Source organism: Nyctereutes procyonoides, unplaced genomic scaffold (genome assembly GCF_905146905.1).
Source record: "Nyctereutes procyonoides isolate TBG_1078 unplaced genomic scaffold, NYPRO_anot_genome, whole genome shotgun sequence".
Classification (NCBI taxonomy): domain Eukaryota; kingdom Metazoa; phylum Chordata; class Mammalia; order Carnivora; family Canidae; genus Nyctereutes; species Nyctereutes procyonoides.
The window spans coordinates 1,941,243-1,963,511 of NW_026575156.1; positions in this window are offsets into that span (position 1 = coordinate 1,941,243).

Sequence of the window (22,269 nt, forward strand, 5' to 3'; positions counted from 1 at the left end):
TTAAGAGTCAGATAACAATTTCTTACAATCCAAGGTGCCATCAAGGTAAGGTTTCATGTATTAGAAAGAAAGAGAAAGAAAGAAAGAAAGGAAAGAAAGAAAGAAAGAAAGAAAGAAAGAAAGAAAGAAAGGTGGGAAGGAGGGAAGGAGGGAGGGAGGGGAGGAAGGAAGGAAGGAAGGAAGGAAGGAAGGAAGGAAGGAAGGAAGGAAGGGAGGGAGGGAAGGAAGGAAGGAAGGAAGGGAGAGAGGGAGGGGAGGAAGGAAGGAAAGGAGTTTAAGTCCATACAATGTTCTCTTTTTCTGAGTAACAAGCAGTCCAGGAGCAGAGCAGCAGTCTAACCTGAGCCAACTGTGAGCTACCTGGAATGTGTCAGAATCTGTCCTTAGCAATCTCCATTTCAAATTTGAAAAAGGGAGTCTGGTTTTATGTTTTAAGTGCAAGAAACCCACATGTGAAAAGGAGAATTGAAAAAGGATATTCTTTTTGACAATATTAAAGAAATAAAGGGATTCACATTAATGTTTTCTATGTAAAACATGAGCGATTGGCCTTTCAATTCCAAATAAGAACTAAAATTTGGCAGTTTGCATTTTTTATGATGCTATCAAATATGTAATAGCATCTGAGTTATAACACACCTAATGCATTTAATTTCAAATGCATGACAGATGGATATCAAGATAGGAGATAAATAGGAGGTTTGTCTGAGTTGGTCTTAACGAAACTAAAGAAGAATATACGCAACAAATAAAAACCTCAGCACCCACATATGTCCAAAAATTCAACCCTAATTTCTTCTCCTGAAAATGCTAACATGAGAGTCAGCTCTAATGTGTGTGTTAATTCGGTGTAAAAATGGTCAAATAAGGGTATTTTCAGGCAACTCATCTTTCCTTTGCAGGATAGGTAAAAATTGAAAAGGCAGGTGCACAGTTGGGGCATTGACAGCGAAACCCCTCATATATGGTCAACGTATCTCCTTATATTTGTCCAAAGAGATATAAATGGTTGGGATGTCATGTCATCTGGTTCTAACATTGCCATCTCAACCCATTGCATGAGCTGAAATGTCCTTGGTCTGGCTCTTACTTTAGTCTTATGGTCAGTCTTTTATTTGCTACAACAGATTTTTCTACCTCAACCTATGACACTTCTCCAAGCCTCACTCTTTCTCATCTATCTACCCAACTTAAAGGCCTTTCAATGTGAGGCAACAGAATACTTGTTGAAAAATGAGTTAAATAATATGCATTGATTTTAAAATGTAGTAAGTACAGGAATAATTTGTCATATAATTGATTGATCAAAATGACATTATCAGTGCTATGGGTGACTTTAATTTACAATTCTTGCCTTCCCCTCTTACACATACACTGGGTGCTACAGTTCAAAATATTATCTAATCTTAAAATGTCAACCTCTTAGGGACATCTGTCATAAGGACATTGATGAAACACAAGAAGTTGTGCTTAATGGCCAGCTTCATTTATTAGCCCAGCTTCATCTATTACACACCAATAAGCATGTATCCTTTAACTTTATTGTTCTAAAATATTCAATTCATTGTCAGGGTAATGCAGATTTGAAACACATTGGGAGAACTCTCAATTCCTATGAAAATGACTTAAATTGGAAATACTGAGGTCCCCCAAGGAAATGAAGGCATATTTAAAAAAAATAGCCTTATGCATAAAGATTTGTAGAAAAGAAATTATTTTTTTATGGTAGCCCAAACTGAAATAATCCAAATGTTCAACAACACAATAAGGGATAAACTGATTATGATATACCAATCATGGAATATTACTGAATCATCAAAAAGGGAAAACCAAAACTGTATTTACCACAAAGTAAGTAATCTTTAGTAACATGCTGAGTAAAAGATACCAAACAGAAAAGAATAATGCTGCATGATTTCATCTTTTGAAGTGGGGACAGGATAAGAATCCAAGTAATTATTCGTTGAGGAATTGTAAAGATGAGGATTGTCTGGGAAGGGACTTGAGAAATCTTTCCATCTGAGATTTTAAATTTCGAATTTTCTCTATCTGTGTACCAGAATTGGTTAATTAGGTGTATACAAATATAAAAACTCATCATACTATATGTCTTTTATAAATGTTATCTCAAATATAAAAAGAGATTGACATACTGGTAGAAAATTATAATTTTGAAAAGACATGCTGTATTTTCTTTATATAAGACATGCTTCGGGTGGGGCAGGCTGACAATAGTACCATGAGGTGAATAGTACCAGTCACCTAAAGTGAATGTTTTGATATGAGTCATAAAAGAGTAATGATAATTACTCTAAAACTTTTTCCTCCGAACTAAATGAAAAATGCCTCTTTAAGCATCAATGACATTCCAGAGTTGTATTAGGACATGAGATGAAAACATCATCTCCACTAATAACTAGCACCTCATCAAAGCTAACAAAAGCTATCATAGATAAAATTTGTTAATAAATATTTTGATAATTCATTTTATTGTTTGGATTTTATTGCCTATAAATAAAATCTGACTCATTGGACATGGTGCCTTATTGCACATAACAGGTCTGAATATGCAAATAGATTGGGGAAGCATTTGAGAGAACCTTGTGATAAAATCCAAATAAGTACAAGAATATAACTTGAATTTTGCATTTTTATTTTGATGCAAGAATTTTCTCTATATTATTAATCTATCTCATTATAATTATTTGAGGTAAAAAAGTCTTCAAAATGAACATTCTAAATTAAATGCTTAGATTTTTCCCCCTATAAAGTGTATACTCTTGTTCATTATGACAAGTTGCCTTTTAATTTGACAAATATACATACACTTAGGTAAAAGTACACATGCTTTTCACGTAAATCACTTTTTTCTGTTTTTGTTGAAGTTATACATATAGTATAACACCCAGTACTCATCCCATCAAGTGCCCTCCTCAGTGCCCGTCTAAATCATTTTTTTTAAGTTTAGATATTATCACCTGTCATCAAATCATCTCACTTCCCTCACCTCAGTGTTTCCAATTTTTTTCTCGATTTCTCTCAGCTTCAATTAGTTTGTGTGAAGATTAAATGTAGAAATACAGTGGAGGTTTATAGAGGGAACTATAAAATAACTTTAAAGATGTCAAAATCACATTAATTAATGTACTTTATTATGTGACATTTTGAATTTATCTTCTCACTTTAAGAGAGTAAAAATAAATATGTTCTCAGACTCTCCAAAAAATATTTAGTCTGGAAAGTTTGTTCTTGCTTCATTAGTCATTTTCTTTTAAACAAGCACAACATGTATACTATCCATATGTAGAAGAAAAGTTATCCATTGTCTAACTGGTGGGATAAAAGGATCATTGATATTCTTTGAAATTGCACCACCAAGAGGTGCTCCTCTGTGATCAGTAACATTTTTAACAAATTTTCAATACAGAATTCAGTACACTACATTTGACTTAACTGTTTACTTACATATTTTTCCTACTAGCTTACAAACTTCCTAAATCCAGGGACTACCCCTTTTGTCTATTTTAGTCCTTAGATATAGTTAATGGTCAGTAAATATTTTTTTGAACATTTTTATTTTTTTTAATTTTTATTTATTTATGATAGTCACACAGTGAGAGAGAGAGAGAGGCAGAGACACAGGCAGAGGGAGAAGCAGGCTCCATGCACCGGGAGCCTGACGTGGGATTCGATCCCGGGTCTCCAGGATCGCGCCCTGGGCCAAAGGCAGGCGCTAAACCGCTGCGCCACCCAGGGATCCTGGTCAGTAAATATTTTTTAATTGAAATGTTCCTGGGGATCCCTGGGTGGCGCAGCGGTTTAGCGCCTGCCTTTGGCCCAGGGCGCGATCCTGGAGACCCGGGATCGAATCCCACGTCAGGCTCCCGGTGCATGGAGCCTGCTTCTCCCTCTGCCTGTGTCTCTGCCTCTCTCTCTCTCTCACTGTGTGACTATCATAAATAAATAAAAATTAAAAAAAAATTAAAAAAAAGAAATGTTCCTTACCCAATTTTTAAACCACCCAAAATTTGTATTTTTTAACTTTGTTTAGTCACATTAGCCCAAGTATATCAATTATATGTTGATTTAAGTTAAAAGTTCTCCAGTTTTTAAAATAATAACCTGATAGTTCAAAGGATGTCCATTTTGTACAGCTCTGTTTAGTTGGCTCTTTTCCTTTTACCATTCTGAAGTAAATAGAAAAAAATGGGCATTTTTTTTTTAGTTTAGTTCAAACAATATTACATGAGTTTGGGGTGTACAACTTAGTGATTTGCTAGTTTATACATTATGCAATGTTCACCACCAGTGTAGCTGCCCATCTGTACCATTACCTTGCTATTACAATATCACTGATAGTGTTCCTTTATGCTGTGCCTTTTATTCCCTTGACTTCCTCTATAACTGGAATTCTGTATCTCCTACTTACCTTCACTCATTTTTCCCAACTCCCACCCTCCTCATCTTTGGTAACCATCAGTTTATTCTATGTATTTATAGATTTGATTCTACTTTTTGTTTGTTTATTCATTCTTTTAGATTCCACTTATGAGTAGAATCATAGGGTATTTGTCTTTCTCAGTCTGACTTATTTCATTTTGCATAATACCCTGTAGGTTCATCTATGTTGTTTTGAATAGCACAATATCATCCTTTTGTGGCTCTATAATATGTCTCTGTATGTGTGTGTCACATTTTTTTATCCATTTATTTATTGATGGACACTCAGTTTGCTTCATATCTTGGCTATTGTTTATAATAGTGATAAACAGGGGTGCATCTATCTTTTTGAATTAGTGTTTTGGTTTTCTTTGGGTAAATAGTAATGGAATTATTGGATCATATGATAGTTTTATTTTTAATTTTTTTGAGAAATGTCCATAGTGTTTTCCACAGTGGCTGCACCAGTCTGCATTCCCATCAACAGTGCACAAGGGTTCCTTTTTCTCCACATCCTCACTAACACTTGCTGGTTCTTGTCATTTTGATTTTAGCCATCTTAACTGGTGTACGGTAATATCTCATTATGGTTTTGATTGGGGAAAATGGGCATCTTAATGACACGTATGGTAGTGGAAGAAAGAAAATGAACATTGAACTATGTGTGAATTTGGGCGAAAAATGGAACTTGTAGGGGCTATTTTACTGACTCAAAAAGAAATCTAAGGACTCAAAGTAACTGGGAAAGAAAAAAAAATTGTATAAAATAAAAGTAGGAGATCTCTAAAAACAAGCATCTGCTCTTTCACATTTTTGCCTAGATTATGTGGCAGTTCTAATTGCCCTCTACTTCTTCCACCTTCTGACTCACATGTCACATACTATCACATGTGTGTTTGTCTCCCTGAATCCATCTTCTATTTTTACAGTGAAGCTCAGTGTAAATTCTAGCTACTATACATACTTTAATATTCTAAAGAAATAAAATAAGTATTTGATCAATTCAGATTCTCACAAGGATTGTTAAAAGTATGTGTGTTTCTATATCATATTTTTAAATTTAGTGTTATATTTTTTTCTAGGGCTTCTCTGAAGCATTGTTTTTTAAATCTGGCTGCTTATTCCTATAACCAGGGGAGATTTTTAAATGCACTAATATTCACACATCAGTATATTTTTTAAAGCACTCCTGGTGATTCAAATGCACAGCTATGGATGAGAACCAGTGCCAAAAATCGACTAAAACAACTGATTCACTTAGCGGACATTTCATATATAACTGATGACATCTTCAAAATCAGGCAAGGAAATGACTTGGTAGAATGGTTTCACCAAATGAACTGAGGAAAAGCATTTACCATGTTTACCTGAAAAGAAAAATAAAATATCACTTTCCAAAACAAAGATTTCAGGAAAGCACCTTTGAAAATACAGGGAGTTTGCTCCTTATTAAAAAATGTTTACTTTTAAAGTCAAGGATATTCCATTTGTCCTCTTCCTCCTCTATTTCTTCTTTCCCCAGAACAACACAGAAGCTACAAAGCAGTGATCTATTTTTACTTTTCTATTTGTAGAATTCTTTTAAAAAATCGACCTGTAAGAAAAGTGGTACTTAGTGTTGCAAAAGATTCTTTTAAAAATGCAAGAATTTGTATTTGGATAACTCTAATTTGAAAGAATATTTATTTTAAATGCCTTAAAAAGGAATTAACTTGAAAAATGCAGGTTCAAAAACACAGAATATTTTAAAGTGGTTATAAAAATGAATGTGGCTCAGAAACACTTTTTAATATATATTTTCTTTCACTTACCACATATTTTCTCAGGGCTAACGTTCTATTTTCTCCAGAGCTAAGGTGATTTGATATCTCAATTTAACCTAGAAAGCTAAAGTCTTTACATCCCATATTTTAGGGAATGTCCAGGTCAGAGCAGCTTACCCCAGAAATAAGTACTCTGTGTATCTTCTAAGTGATTTATCCAAGATGACCTCATTTTGTGCTCGTTCACAATGTGATTCATGATTCCTCATACTTTGTTCATAAATTGTTTAGTTTCTCTTCTAGCACTCGTTCATAGGATGAAGGAATGCTGGTTTCCAGATAATTTTAAGATTTAAAGATACTTCTTATATCAAGACCACATGCTTAACTTAGAAGATACTGACTTTTAAGACAAATAGTTAATCTGCTAACTACTGTTTCAGGCAGCCTCTGTTTTCCTGAATTTGCATTTCTCTGAGGATAGTCTTTACTCTCAATTTGTTCCGAAGTGTGGAAGTGAAAGAATAGTTCTTATTTAATTGATTTCCCGAGACCTGCACATTTTGGTGCATTAACCAGGCACCATGAGAAATAGATGAGGAATTACTTTTGAGGAACACGGCTACATACAGAGATTCAGAATCTTTGTTTGTCACAGGACCTGATTCTCAATGCGTGCCAAATGAGTTTGAGTTGATGGTTTATGGTTAGTTTCTGCTGACTTTTATTATTATTAGTTTTTAATGATTACTTGACTAGTTCTAATTGAGCAGACATTAGGTAAGACCAACTGCTTTGACTAGAATTTGTGAATCTGATTTTGACCAGCTTTAACTAGATACTACTGAAACAAAGATTCATTTATAAGGAAGAGTCTTTGTGTATCTAGGCCTCTTAGGTATCCATGACTGGTTTCTCAACCAGGAGTACAAAATCCATGTTCCAGTGGGGGCTTCCACTGTATTGGCAAGTGCTATCAAGCAAGCACTTCATCTCTATGTTGTTTTAGACATTTTAAGAGCCAAAGAAAAAACTATGAATAAGCTAACCTCTTGGATCCATGTGGCTTTTTTCATAGACAAAAGATTCCAGCACCCACATGGTATCTAGTTAACAAGGAACATAAACTCAGAATATGGCTTTGGGTGGCAGGCATCAAAAATTTCTCTTCACCTACAGAAAGAAAAAGTAGTACACTGTGTAAACAACAACAACAAGTTTTCAAAACAATGATGCCTGTCTATTATATGTGATATTTCTTGGTTGAAATAGATGAACAACTTTTTGAAATTATTCCAAACCAAAGACCAAGAAGGAAACTTTTCAGGAGCACCTGGCTGTCTTAGCCGGAAGAGCATGAGACTCTTGATCTCAGGGTTGTGAGTTGAAGCCCCACACTGAGTGAACAGATTACTTAAATAAGCAAGACTTAAATTTTTTTTCTGTACATATCTATAATAATCTAGAATTCATTTTTTCTCCAGAAATCAAAAAAGAAGTGGGAAGATTTCAATTAAAAATCATTATCAATATCAGAATGGAAAAGAGGAGAGAATAAAATATTATTTTACCCTATTCACCTGGATTAAATTAAGGAATCTGAGGACACAAAGAGTTAGCGTAGCTGTGGATAAGAAGTTTCTTGCCAGTAAAACTACTTTGGAAAAAAACAGATTTGTTTTTTGTTTTTTTTTTAAATATTTTATTTATTTATTTGAGAGAGAGAGAGAGAGAGAAAGAGATAGAGAGAGAGAACAGGAATGGGGGGAGTGGCAGAAGGAGAAGGAGAAGCAGACTTCCCTCTGAGCAGGGAGTCTGACTCAGGGCTCAATCCTAGGATCCTGAGATCATGATCTGGGCCAAAGGCTGAGACTTAATTGAGTCACCCATGCACCCCTCAACTTAGACTTATCTAGTTAGATTGAACAGTTATATATACCTTTAGATAATAGCCATTTCTTTCTTATCTTTACTTTTTGTGTACCTAGAGGTATCTAGAGAACAGGATCCCTGATTGTTCTAGTTAAACACTCAGACTAAACAAGACACTGCCCCATAGGGAATGGGTAAACATATTGTAGAAAATCCCACAGGCAAATAGTAGTGAAAATGAAGAGAGCACCTCAATGAATAATACTAACAAATACTGTGTTAGAAAAGCAAGTCTCAGAAAACTATTTATAGGAGACAATTTTTTACATAAACCTTAAATATAAGTAAAATAGCCTATTTTAGATACATATATATTGATTAAAAAATAAAATGGGCCATGATAAACTCCACTCACAGTAAAGATTACATCTAGGAGTGATATGATAGGTGGGAACACACATATCCATGGGAGTTGTCATCAACTACACCTTTTCTTTGGCAATGTGTTGTGGATGTTCATCTGATCATTACAATAAATCTTTTTAGATGCTAAATTACGAATAAATGTCCATATCTTTACCAATGAAGTTAGCGTGCAATGAATCAAAGATTTTGATCAATACAGCTTTTTGACCTTGGGTTCCAAAAGGTCAAACACATAAGCAAAAGAAATAAAAATTAAAATTAAAAAAAAAAATGGGAAAGAGTTCAAACTAGCCAAGCAGAGGTTTGAAGATTACATCATAAGTGAGCAGTGCACACATATTTCTTGCCATAGTTGGATTTTGACCATAATGAAACCAATATAGTCAGAAGTAACTCCAAGTAAAATTTTTCAGAACCAAATCTGCAGTTTAGGCAACTGTTAAATTAGTTTGATGTAAACAAAACCAAACTACAAACATCTAATCAACTATAGATAAGAGTAATAAATAAGATTTAGTTTAGTTTTTCCTACCTCATGAAAACTTTGAAATAAATGGGAAGAAGTTAAACAATACATTAGATGTTACAAGCTCCATACCACATTATAACTTTTAAGGCACTGTTTTTGTGGCTGCATGTATTTATGTGAAGTTGTGTCTGTGTGTGTGTGTGTGTGTGCGTGCGTGTGTGTGTGTCCCCATAATTTAATTCAAAGTTACTATCTTCAACTCTAGATAATAGAGTCAATAATAATAATCTTCAACTCTATCAAATAGCTTGAAAGAGACAGAAAAGGCAGTAAACTGGCTATTTCATTTGTTCCCTGCCTGGGTGGGCTGGATAGGGATATACTTCAAAAGAGCATTGATTGGCAAGTCTTTTGTCAGATTGATATATATATATATATATATATATATATTTTTTTTTGCATAACTACTATTTACCTATCTAAATAAAATGCCAATAAGAGCTAAAGAGACCAGTCTGTTTAAGGATGGAAAGTAATCCTTTCTGCCTCCAAATAAAATTGAATTATAACAATCTTATCTTTCTGGGTATCCATGTTGTTTAAAGATTGGAAATTAAATTTTTTAAAAGTGGGCAGAAGTTTATATCTAGAACATGACATTTTCACTGTAATAGTCATCCTTATTGTAATGCTAGTAAAATCCAATCAATGATAAATGTCAAAATCATAAGTGAATATACTGTGTTCTATAATAAGGGTTGAGAAACATGGAGAAAAATCTACTCTGGAGTAGTAAAAAAGAAAAGAAAAGAAAAACTATGACGGCTCTTCTCTAGGGAGTATTCTCTAAAGACAAATGGCAAAGGTGTACATGAAAGGGCCAAATTTTAAAAGAGTAGAATAAAATGGAATATTTCCATTTGTTTTCTACCGTTTTCCAACCAGTGTTTCACTGAGTAAGATTAATAGTACCATTTAAAATTACAGTAAGGCTGTGTGTTAAGGAGATGTGACAATAGGAATACTTGAATTAGAGCAAAGTAAATTAAAATGAAATTGAATGCTAAGCAAAGCTTATCAAAGTGTTTGAGAGCTTACATATGTCAAGAACTTTAAATATAGTGTCATACTTACAATTCACATCAGTATCATACTATAAGCATTGATACCCCCTTGTTCAAATGAACAACAGCAAAAATAAAAAGTGGTTAAATAATTTGCAAAAACTGTATAACTTACAATCCTAACACCAAGTGTTTGCTTATTCACTGACTTTCCTCACTCCCTCTCCTGCATAAATGGGGTGAAGAATGTTGTAGCATATGTATTTGATGAAGTAGTATTTGGCTGTGATACCGAATTCAGCTGGGAAAAATTGTAGAGCAAAAAATGTGTAATAAACTAAGAGATTCTGGAAGACTGGTCAAAGGTCTCTGGATTTGTTGAATTTTTAGTCTTGGCTAAATTGTGGCTGAGCAAGCACTAATGCATGGGAGTTCAATTGAGGTTAAAAAGGATCTTATGAGGCACCGTCAGGGGAGCTTAAAGACACAATTCCTCTAAGAACCTGTGTAACTAAGAATCTGGATTCATACAGTTAACTGACAAAAAAGAACTTTTAGAAATGTGTTGGGAGAAGTACAATGAGGTCACTTTGGGATTGTGAAGTTACAAAAGGCAAAGACACTGTTCCAGGGACCTGCCATCTGTAGGTCATGTTGACCTTTCTGCTCAGGGGCCCTCATTATGTGTATGTGCTGTGAACACATTCTGAGCAGTCTGCTGAAGAAGAGTTTGAGGAAAACCAGCTCTTCTCAATTTTTTACTGTGTCATTAGAGAAACTGGTGATTGTGAAATATAATACAAGAAATAATTCTAGTAGAAAGTCACACATCTTAAAATAAAAGGTTTTTAAAGAAATAGAGCAGACTTAGGGTTATTGCCAGGATGCAAGGTGTGGTAGACACAGAGATGTGTGGGCCCAGATGCCCCTTTAAGAAAGTCCTTGCGGCCAGTTCTGGGAAGTCACTTGCTGCCAATTCTGGGAAGTCACTCAATAGATAGACTCCAGCTGTCAGTTCTTTTAAGGACCTTATCTCTTCAGAAAGCTGACTTTCCAAGGCCACATTCTTCCTGAGCAGTCTGCATTCAGTGACTTTTCAAGTAGGCAGTATAAAGGATTGGCAATATCAGCTCAATGTGGGCACCCTTACAAGCAGTCTTCACCCCAGAGCTTCCCATGGGATGGGCCCGGACTTTGTCAAGCCTGGAAATGCAATTTCATTCCTTCCTCTGCCAAATCCTGAGTCAGCATCCTTCCCTTCACAGGTATTGATTCTTATTAAATATTTTGCACCCCAAAGTCCATCTCAAATTCTGCCTGCAGAAGATTAAACTTGTAAAATCAAGGTTAGTAGATCACAGAATGTGCTTCCTAAAAGGAAAAAGAAAGATAGAGATAGAGATAGAGAGAGAGAGAAAGAGAGAGAGAGGAACATTTAACCATTAGTGATACACACTGTATTCAGAAAAAGGTTAATCTTGGAAAAATAGCAATCCAAGTTACACTTATTTATGAGAATCTGAGAAAATGTCTGATCCTCTTCAGTGATAGAAACATCAAGACTGGAAAGAAAAAAAACCAGAAGTCAATCTCAAATCTGTCATTTCAGTTGCATGGCCTTGGACAAGTCTCTTATCTCTTCAAGGTCCCGTGTCTTCTTTGGTAGAATGGTCCATAACTTATGTAAACAGACTATCTTTTTTCTTTTTTCCCTTGAAGAATTTAGCTTTCTACCTTCTTTGTTCAGAAAGCCTTTGTTTGTTGCACTAGAATGTCCTAGCAACTAGAAAAAAAGATTAGTACTCAATGATTGAGAGGAATTGTACGGAAGATATGATTTATTAAATCAATTGATCATTACTACTTCTGCTATACCTCTGAAAATAAAGCTTCTTACCAAATTTCTCAACTTCACCTGGAATAATTTTGGAATTTTTGTTGAAGGACTTTTCGTGTATAAATGAACTTTTTCTTCTAATGTAATTTAGGTCATTGAGACAGAATTATATTGATCTCTCTAACTAAAGATTACTTAGAAGCTATAGAAAATAGTATTTCTTTCCATGCAAAACCATTGAAAACCTCACAAGGCTTTTTAAAGATACACATGAAGAGTCACCCACATTATGATGATTCTTTCAGGCTTCCTGAATAAATTGACAATTCTTTTCTTTGTCCATCCAGTGTACATGTGCCTATTTCTTAAAGGGTACATAAGATGTGTAGAATTTCATTGCTTTCATATCTGTTTCTCCTTGCCCAACTATGGGACCTTCAAAACAATGATTCCTTGGCCTGTCTATCCCCAGCAGCTTTCAAGTGTTTGACATATATTATAGATGAATTGGCTATGAGTCAATTATGTACATCCTATAATTAACACGTGGCCTGCAAATTGTTCTTAGCTGAGTTTTTTTTTTTTTAATCCTTTAAAAGTTCCTTAAAAAATGGAGAGGGAAAAGATAAAGAATCACTCCCTTTCCAGATTCTAGCCACAATACATTGGTTAAGAATGGTTAAATTAGGGCAGTCCGGGGGGGGGGGAGCTCAGCAGTTTAGCGCCGTCTTCAGTCCAGGGCCTGATCCTGGAGACCTGGGATCGAGTCCCCTGTCAGGCTCCTTGCATGGAGCCTGCTTCTCCCTCTGCCTGTGTCTCTGCCTCTCTGTGTCTCTCATGAATAAAATAAAATCTTAAAAAAAGAAAAAAGAATGGTTAAACTATTTAAACTGGTATAGGTTCATTGCATATTTTTGCACAAATTCTGATCCCCTGAAATTTTTTGAATTTCAAGGACTTTGTCTTTACAATGGGTTTAGTGATTTTTGTCTCAGGAAGTGGTTTTAAAGAATAAATGATATTTACACATGCAAAGTCCTAATATAATTCCTAGTATATAGTCAGTATTCCATGGCAGTTACTTTTTTTCACATCAAAAAATTAAATAAACTGCCTCATGTGATGATTTTCCTCTAGATCACTAGAAGATGTTTGTAGCTACCAATATCACTTTTGCAGTAGAATCTTGGATTCTAGATAGTAACTCCCACATAGAATTTATTTTGGCTCTCAGAATCTTAGGCAATTTATTGAAACTCTGATGTTTGATGTTTGTCCTATCATGGGAGCTAGGTCCTGGACTTCTTCCATGCAGCTCAAACATAGATATTATAATCAAAACTTATAAAATAAAAAGTGCTTCTCTCAATGCACTATTTCACAACCTCTGCTTATTTTTAACTCCTGCCAACAAAATGGGTAACTAGCCTGCCACCACAAAGTTAGGCCTTAATTTAGAAATAATTAAATTCAAAATTTCTTATTCTCTCACTGTGCATTCTTTGTATCATCTATCAATAAGAATACATCTCTAAAGTTGTCATAACAAGATTGACTTCATAGGAATTTGTGAGAACTAATGAGGCAATTTAAAGTTCTTAGTAAAATAATACATTAGTACATTTCATCTGTATCCTTAAATATTATAGTATTGTTACTAGGAATCTTATGATTATATTTAGCTACCCTTCCCAATATTTAAAATAGATAAATATTAACTTACATACACTCTACATATTGGCTTAGGGAAAATCAATAGCACAATAGTAATACAGAATTTTATATAAAATAAAATATCTAGATTCATATTAGCTACTTTTGTGAGACACTTTTGTAACACTTTTATGAGCTACTTTTGTAACACTTGCATGTTATCCTCTTCTGCCATCTTTGTGCCCAAATTTTTGTTAGTTTGAGTGAATATAATGAGATGCATAATTATACCATATGGCTTTACTTCTAGATGTATATATATATTACACAACTCAACCCAAAATCCAGAATGTATCTCTTAAATGTGACCTAAAAACTCCATGAAATAGAGTTTGATGACCAACTGACAGGAATATTGCACAGAAACTTTCTACATTGTCATGAGTTGAAACTAAGTAAAATATTCAAATAATTTTTTGTCTTATGCTATTGAAAGACTTTTGTGACTTTGTAGATCATAAAATACATTTTTTTTTTAGATTTTGTTTCTTTTATTTTAGAGAGGGGGGGGGCAGGGGAGGGCAGAGGGAGAGGATCTCAAGCAGACTCTGTCCTGAGCATGGAGCTAGATGCAAGGCTCCATCTCACAACCCTGAGATCATAACCTGAGCTGAAACCAGGAATCAGACGCTTAACCAACTAAGCCACCTAGGCACCCTACAAAATACATTTTAAATGCTTATAATACATGAACACATTATAGAATATATAGAAGCCTTATCATGTGCTTACATAATTGAGTTTGGTAATTAGTTTATTAACAAACAAATCAGTTAACAAGGAGAATCATAAGACAGATGCATTGTTATCTATCAAGTTAGTACCTATATTCATTTATTGTCTGAAGTTCTTAAATGGTTCCAAGGCTATACAATCTTTCTTCAATAAATCCACATATATTATATTGATTAAAAGTTTCAATAAGAAATTAAAGTCAAATAGGAAATAACTAAAAAGACAAGATTTTTTTTTAAACATCAGGATATCCAGTAAATTTTATGACTTTTACAGTTGCCTTATCTAATTCTAACATGACAATTCATTAAATGAATGCCCTTTTTCCAGTTAACCATTTAATTTCAATAGAATAAAAAAAACCCAACTATTTGCAAGCACTTTTCACTAGTTTACTAAATTATTCATTAAAATTAAATTAGTAATTACAACATGGCAATGAAAATGTGGATTAATTCTAATGGCTACTTTAGTGCCACCTAGTTGAGAGAGCTTTCATAGCAAGTAGATACTACCATGTGCAACATCTATATGGGGGATTTATTAAAATAATACCTATTTGTACATAAGAAGTACTCTCCTTACCTTTTTTTTTAAATAGATATTAATCCCATAGTTTCATTTTGACATAATGACTCTGAATTCATAGTTTGGGATGATCTTCCCATAATTAAATAAGACTTCAGAGAGTACATATTTTTTTTCCATAGCAGTGAATAAGATTTTAAAAAAAAATTAGTGAAGCCACCATCCCTAAAAGTTTCTTCTCCAAGAAGTTATAGAAATATGCTTATAACTTCATTTTAATATTCAGTGATGTCACCTAGTAGACATGATCTCCGTAATACAGATGAAAAAAACTGAAGACTTGTGTTCAAAGATCCCTTGAAAAACTTGTAGAAAGACTATTCTTATAAAGTAAATGGAATACTTTGAGTGAATTTGTTGAATTTAAGGACAGCAGATTAAAAAAAAAAACAGTAAACTTCCTCATTAGGTGCATGGTCTTTGCTCTTGAGATATTCTTTCTTATATTCAGTTCTCTCTGAATATTCAGTGCTTGCCTTTTATCTCTGAGTGACAAATGTGCCTCCAAATCTCATACTCAGTCTCAACTCTCATGTATTTCCTTTAATCTCTACAGCCTTAACATCAGCTGAATTATTTTACTTGGGTTAGATTACAATCGTATCTTTATTCATACAACACATATTAATATTTTTCCAGAGATGGTTGACATTTGTAAATATTATATACATTTTAATTTCTTCTAAATTGCACATTTAAGATATGCTTTGATAAAGAAATTCAAAGACATATATTCAAAGGTTAAAAATTGTAAATAGAATCTTTTTACAGTTTAATATGCCAAAAACTACATTTAAAAAATACAGTTTCATTCTAAGGATATATCACTTGTATTGTACAAGTGAACAGCCTTAAAATATGGAGTAGTTTACCAAGAAGAGCATAAGATTGATTATGAAACTTTTTGGATTCTGTTCCTAGCTCTGTTGTTGCTTGACTTTGGCAAGATCTAAAATATAGTCAACTTTCACTTACTTCATGCATATGAACTAAATTAAATGATTCCCCTCCCACCCATATGGTGGACTTTCTGCACAGATGCAGTTAGTATTACATGCTGTGCAAAATCCCAGCTGTAAACTGAAAACGGTGCTTTCATTTATTTTCTATTGTTTTTAGTTTTTTGAAAACAAGCTTAAGAAGCAAATGAAAAACAGAAAACAGAACCAGAGTACTGGCTAGGTCCACAATTTAATGATGAAAGATAGAAAGGGCTGGAAACAAAAAGGAAAAAAATACAAACATATTTAAATGTAAAGAATGTCAAAAATGGGGAAACTCACATTATTTGCAAGCTTCTGAAAATATATATTCTTTAAAAAATTGTCCTGCAGAAGAAAGACTCAGAAGTGCCAAATGTCCTCCAAAATTCTACTGGAGAAAATGTGTTCTGAGCGAAAATCCTGTGCTCTGTTTTCTTTCAAGGAGTATAAAAATCTGAAAACAGGGTAGGGAATCTGTGTTACCTCATATGTATACCAATTTATATTCAATTAAGGCCAGGGGCAATTGTCATCTTTAATATGAAGGTCTAAAAAAGATAGGTTAAAATAAATTAACTCTTTACTGTAACTCAAGGCTTTAGCTATTCTTATGAGGAATTTCTGTTCAGAATCTTCTTTGCTTTCAGATCTCTATATGTGTTGCAGTAGAAAACCAGTTTTACAATTCCTCAGGCTAAAAGCCAACCTGAAATCTGGAAGGATTCAGCATAATCATGTGTGTGTATATAATAGGCAGAGAGAGAAAGATATGCCTGAATATGCATGTGAATTTTATAAAATGATGCACCCAAAATCTCTATCATCCTGTATCACTATTTCAATAAAACCATTTTCAGCTCAGTATTTAGTTCTGTCATAGGCACAATCTATTTTATCTCTGTCTCTGCATCTATCTGTTATCTGTGTCATTTCTATTTCTTCTCTTAGTTGCAGAAATGACATAAGTTTGGCCTCCAGACCTTTAGGAAACTTTATTTACCTTGAGATATTTCATCAGCTTATAGCAATGCAACTTGAATGAAATAAGTAAGATTGCAGAAAAGTTTGTATTTCCACCAAGTTCGTCTCCAGCCTTTTCTATAATGGCACAAGTAAGGATTAGGCAAAATTAACAACAACAAAAAAAAAGGTATGAACTTTGTTGTTTGTTCTTTTGAGTCTCACATGTAATTCTATTTACCTAAAAATGGATGTTTAGTATCTATTATATGATATATTTTGCCAAATCCTTCCCACGAAAATCTTAACTCTATCCAAATTGCTCACATTTCAGAGTGAAAAATCTTATCTATTCTTGCAAATGTTCAGCATCCTTATATCAAATAACAAACATTAGAAGCACAAAAAAATTCAAGAATTTTAGCTAGACCTCAGCCACACATAGATACTGAAAATATATTCTAAGTTCATAAAGGGATGCTGGATTGCTCTGAACTATACCGAACACATATAAGTGAAGTAGTATCAGAAGTTGGAAACATCTCTATTCTGGTTATCTATTGCTGTGTAGATAACTGCCTCAAGAGTTATGGCTTTTAAAGCAACAACAGTTATTTCCTTTGATCACAGATCTGCAATTCCACCAGAGTTAGGGTGGGATGACTCCTCTACTTTAACAAAGCATTATTTGGTGTGGCTAGACAGTGGCTGGAGAGGCGACCACTTCCAAGATGTTCTGTTCATATATGGCTGCTATCTGAATCAGAATTGCCAGTCGTGGATCTCAGTTCCTTTTCTAATGGGTATCTCCTTGAAACTACTTAGGATTCTTCTTAGGATACAGCTGGGTCTAAGAGAGATATTTCCAAAAGACTGACGTGGGAATTGTTACTTTGCTAAGGCCTGAGCCTAGAAACTGTCATAGCATTATTCTGATAGATATACTGTCAAAGCAGCCATACAAACCTCCCACATTCAAGAGAAGGAACATCGGCTCCACCTCTGGGTAGAAAAGTGTCAAAGAATTTATGGCCAGTTTTAATTTCCCACGAACATTAACAAAGCCACATAAGGCAGATTATATGGAAAATCAGTGAGCTAGATTTGAAATACCCGCAATTTCATGTTTAGTCCTCAAACTGTATTCCTAGTTAGTGCACTTCAATTTTATGTGAGTGTACATTTTTCAAGTGTCTTCAAAACACACAAATATCTTGGTGAATAACTGACTTTGGATAAATTCAACAATTTTGAATACCCTCAAGACATTTTATATATGAGACAGATACAGTTTATCTTTCCTATAGTTCCTCCACTATTTTGTTAATAAAAATGCAATTAAATATAGTTAATATAGTTATGGTTAACCTACTATATTATAGCTAAATTATTTAGTATTTTAGTAATTATTTGTTTCTGGCAGCTAATTGAAATTAGTTATAAATGTTATAATTTTTATTTACTAATATTATAACCTATTACAGTAATAATGATGCTTTAATTTTAAGTACCTTATGTCATCCTAGACTGTCACATTCTTAATGTGTCCTTCATAGTTTAATAAAATCAAAAGAAAACCCAAATTAAAATCTAATTAATATGTAGTTCTCAGTTGGCAAGACTCAAAGCTAACCGTTGACATGGCTCCTAAAATCTGAAGTGCATGTTTAAGTTGTTTGTGAAAAGAAGTGTAATTTTATGGGCTGACATCTGACTATGAGAAATACTGCAGTAGGCCATCATCAGGGATAGCCCAAATGGGGCAGAAGGAATCATTTCATTGAAGAATGAAACTCTGGCAGGGAAGCATTGCCATTTAGCAGAGATGGAGTCCCTGGGTAGCTGAAAGTTATAAAAGGCAGCAAGCCCATTGTTTTTCTGACCTGTTTAATTTTTCATTCTATCTGGGATTCATTGTTCAACAATGAACTTCACCCCGGCCTCAAGAAGGCACTTGGAAAGCACCAGAAGCTGTTTCCCTAAACATACACCTGTATCTTGTAGACCTTTTATATTTCTTATTTGCCAGGATAGTGGTAAACCAAAGTGACAGCAACTTTAGTTGAATCTGAGTTGTCATTCTTGCCAGTCTTTGAACACTGATTTGGCTTTGTAGTCTAGCTCACTGCTGACAGAGCTGTCAAAGGCAGATATTCCATACTCGAGAAAGAATTTGATGCTCTGAAAAACAAGAGAACTTCAGAGGTCATATTTTAATAATCAAAGGGCAAATATTTTCTCTAGTCTCAAGACTCATATGTATTTTCAGTACATATGAAAAGTAGTATACTTACTTGAATTATAAACTCCAATCTTTCAGGTGGAAGAGATGCTCAATACTGGCAATTATTTTACACATACTTTACAAATGAGAAAAATACTGGGAAGTGTAGGACCTTGCCTCAGCCACACAGCTTATAAGAAGGAGAGCAAGAATTGGGACCTCGGCTTCTAGGCCTTTAGTTTAGAGCTTCCTACGTGGTTATCACAAGTTAGGATTTTCTACTAAAATATGTGATCAGTATGAATGATGTGACAGCCTATTTTAAATTTTTATTGTTTTAGCAACTGTACATGGAAGTCTCTTTTGTTGAGTACTAATATTTCCCTGAAAAAGCAGTAGAATTATGAAAGGAAAGCATGGAGCGAACATCTGGCTAAGATGATAGAATGCTATGTTTCAGCTACTGAGACACACAAATGCTGAGTATATGAAAAATATGTATAATATGTAACATATTTAGATCTGGAGAGAGAGAGAGATGTGTGTAAGGTGACATGGTCTGCCTGGGATGTTCTAGTGTTCACCTGTTGTGCTGCCATGACTATTAGCACCACCTATAAAATAATGGTGGTTACAAGGCCACAGACCATGACAAAACCAAAAGAAATCATCCTTTCTGTGAATGGGCAAAGACACTGCTAACTATTACCAATTAGCGGACTGAAGTGACAGATGATGAATGGAAAGAGTGTCATTTGTGGCTAAACAGAAAGCTAAGCCTGAACTCCAAAGTTTCTGGTGATAAATCTTCTATTTAAAAACCTAACTTAAAAATTCAAACATAAAGAATTTATATAGGAATTTGTATCAGTCTTGATTCCATTGGGAAAACAAGTCACTTTAATGAAATAGTTGGTTTAATAAGTTCATTAGAATTATAGGACTGTAGGGAGAGATAGTGGAGCTGCCATCAGAGGAACCAAATACAAGGTCATTGCAAGTGGGAGGGAAGGAAAACAAACATCAAAATCTTCATCTCAAGGGCTGGCATGAATGGTTGAAAGCTGTTATTGACTGGCTCATCAACAGCACCAAAATGGGAGCTTCTCATGTTCTTGCTGAGAAGCTCCTGTGACTCTTCAGTCTGCCCAGAATTCTGGAAGAAAATACCTTCTAAATATTACATGAGCTCTCTTATTGGTAAACTATAAATCAGGGGTTCTAAAAAATAGTTCTCAGCTTTTCCTCTACAGTGAAGAGGAAACTATAAAAAGGGGGTGCAGTTGATACTGGGCAAGGCCCCAAGAGAATTGAATGCACTCCAATTGCCCATAAATGTTTCCACAACCCAGGGAACCCATGAGACACCTTGTGAAGACAGTGCCTTTTAAGAAGGGCTAGCACAGAATATCAAAAAGCAGAGAAATGAATCCTTTCCTCTGAAACTGAATTAAGAGAATAAAAGGGAAGATTCATAGCCAGAAAATGGAGATTTAGGACATTATGAAATTTAGTTTACAATAAGTTATTCAGAGAGATAAATGAAGAAATAGAATTTATAATGGGCCTAGGACATTTTAAAAATACATAAATTCCAGAAATAAATAATATTGGTGTTTACATTAAGAAGTGATGTATTAAAGAGTTAATTAGTTACTTGTTGGTTAATTGATTATTTGGTCGATAGATCTGAGGAAAATACCAAGAATACATCACAGTGAGTTTAAAGATTGAGCTAAGGAGACAGGATAGAACCTGGATATATATCTTTATTTTTTTTTAAGATTTTATTTGAGAGAGAGAACATGAACAGAGGGGGGAGAGGGGAGCAGAGGGAGAAGGCAAAGCAAACTCACCACTGAGTGGGAACAATATGTGGGGCTGGATCCCAGGACCCCAGGATCATGACCTCATCAGAAGGCAGCTGCTCAACTGACTGAGCCACCCAGGCGCCCTTGGATATATGTCTATAAATGAACACTAGAAATTGGGGAAAAGAGACAAGGAAGAGAGGCTATACTCAAATAGAAAGTGGATTAATTTTTCTCAACAAATATAGAAAGACATGATCTCAGACTAAAAGACCACAAGGAGTTCTGAGTAGGAAAAGTAATCTCCACTTTCAAAACATCTAGAATAGAGAAACACTTTTTACTTCTATAGATATACAGGAATTATGGTAACATTTGAGTAATTTAAAGATATATGTTAACATGTAAAAGTCCCTTGCAACTCTATTGACTAGCAATTTGATCATAATCACATAGTCTTTGCACATTTGGAAAGTGGGAAGAGTACCATTGGTTCTACCTACATCGGTGGGATATCCTCAATAAAAAAGAAGGCATACTATCTTAAAGCTAAGAAACTGTGAGGGAATATGTGGATATGAATTGCTAATCTCCATCACTGATTTGCAACCTCAATGTGCTGTTACTTATCTTTCATCCATCTAACCATTGCTTCAAATATCAAAATGTTTATCAGTATGAAAAAATAAAATTGGGACAAGTGTTGGAACGTGATGATAGTTATTTAGGGAGGAAAGGTGTAAGACAGTGGGTGAGTGACAATTTGTTTAAAGTTCTCATTTCCAAAAAAAATAAAAAAGTTCTAATTTCCATTAAAGCATCATAGCTGTATTTAATGATGTTATTATATGCATTAAAATGTTGTACAAAGTTGAGATCAAAAACTGCTTTCAAGTATAAGAATCACCGGTGATGAAGACTGATGGCTTCAGGTTATCCTGACCTTCTGAGAATTACATCTAAACAGACAAGTCCTCCAGCTTTGGAGATACCACATCAAATTATCACTTTTCAAGATTGAACCAAGTTATATGGAGGTGAATATGAGGAATATTAACTGTATTAATTTAAGCATTTACTACCGGTTATATTCTAGGAAAGAATGATGATTTAGAAATTAAATGTAAATCTTTCTGCTCTGTTAAAGTACTTATATAAGCCATCTTAAATTTCGAGGACCTGACATTTAGCAGTAAATCAATCAATAAAATAAGTTGTAGCAAACCTGAGATTTTAAAAATAGAAGATGGAAAGAAAAAATTGGTTTTGGTTTTACTTTTGCTTTTTTACAATGCATATTACAAAGTTAAACCTCAAATGTGTTTTGTAAAATATATAGTATTTGTAAAAAATAATTCAGAAAAATAATCAGTGTACAAAATAT